Source organism: Cynara cardunculus (genome assembly GCF_001531365.2).
Source record: "Cynara cardunculus var. scolymus isolate 2C chromosome LG 9, CcrdV1, whole genome shotgun sequence".
Lineage (NCBI taxonomy): Eukaryota > Viridiplantae > Streptophyta > Magnoliopsida > Asterales > Asteraceae > Cynara > Cynara cardunculus.
In genome coordinates this window covers 13,873,011-13,874,299 of record NC_037536.1, presented here as the reverse complement: position 1 = coordinate 13,874,299, position 1,289 = coordinate 13,873,011, and positions in this window count along the sequence as shown.

Sequence of the window (1,289 nt, the reverse complement as noted above, 5' to 3'; positions counted from 1 at the left end):
TCTCCACAGTCGCCGTTCATTTTCTGGTCGAAACCACCGATCGAAACCACAGTCGCCGATCGAAACCACCGTCGCCGTTCATTTTCTGTATGAAATTATCGCCGATCGAAACCACAGTCACCGATTGAAACCACAGTCACCGATTGAAACCACAGTCACCGATCGAAGCCCTAATTTCTTGTATGAAATCTCATGTTGAATCAAGGCTAAAAACATTAAAGAAGCACTGTCGCCGATCGAAACTACCGTCGCCGTTCATTTTCTGTATGAAATCATCGCCGATCATTCTGACGGATTGAAACTACCGTCGCCGTTCATTTTGGATGCTAACAGAACCTTGGTTTGGATTAAATCATATAGAGGGGTAAAATAGTAATTTGTTGTCATTCAGAGAATATTTACCAAACAACCATATTTCATTCAGTACTTAACCATTCTGACCCTCTTGACCATTCTGACCACTTAACCATTCTGCACCAAACCATTCAGCAATTACCAAACAGCCCCTTCTTCTCATAAATGATTTGAATAATTTTTTAATAAAAAATTCATTAAACTTCCTTTTCCTTATTGATTAGGTGTTTGTTTGATAGTTGTTGAATAGTTTAATAGAAAATGATTAAGAGTCTCTCATGATACAATATAAAAATGAAATATAATTGTTTGGTAAGTGTTTACAATGAAATTAGGGCGTTGAATGGTTAAAGGGGATCCATGATACAAAAACATTCAAAGAGTTTTAGAACCATTAAGAGACAACCTTTTTTTTTTGTCAAACAATATTCACTTCTTAACGATTTATAGACTGCATCTTAATGAAACTATTAAGAGGTAAACAAAAAACCCTTAAGTCCTTAAATATTTTTTAACAAATAAATCATCACACTTTTAAAAATTAGCTAACTGCATTTTTTAATTCATAAAAAGGTAAATTAAGAGCCTAATAAAGTTCGATGTTTTATTTGTTTTTTTTTTAAATCAGGGTTTTAATCATTCAATATGTGAAAGTTTAATGGTTTTTTCATTCAAAAAATAGTTTGAAGACTTGATCGTTTAAAATGAAATAGTTTAATGTTTTTATCATTCAAAAAATAGTTTATAGACTAAATCATTCAAAATGAGAAAATTTGTCCGATTTTTTTAACTTTTCCCATCATTTATTCATACATGCTCGATTTTATTTAAACGTTTCCTTAAATGCTTATAACAAAAAAAAAAGTCAGCTATTTCGGTATTATAAAGTTTCGTCAATGTAGGTTAAATCTAGATATGTCCAGATTTGGTAGGTA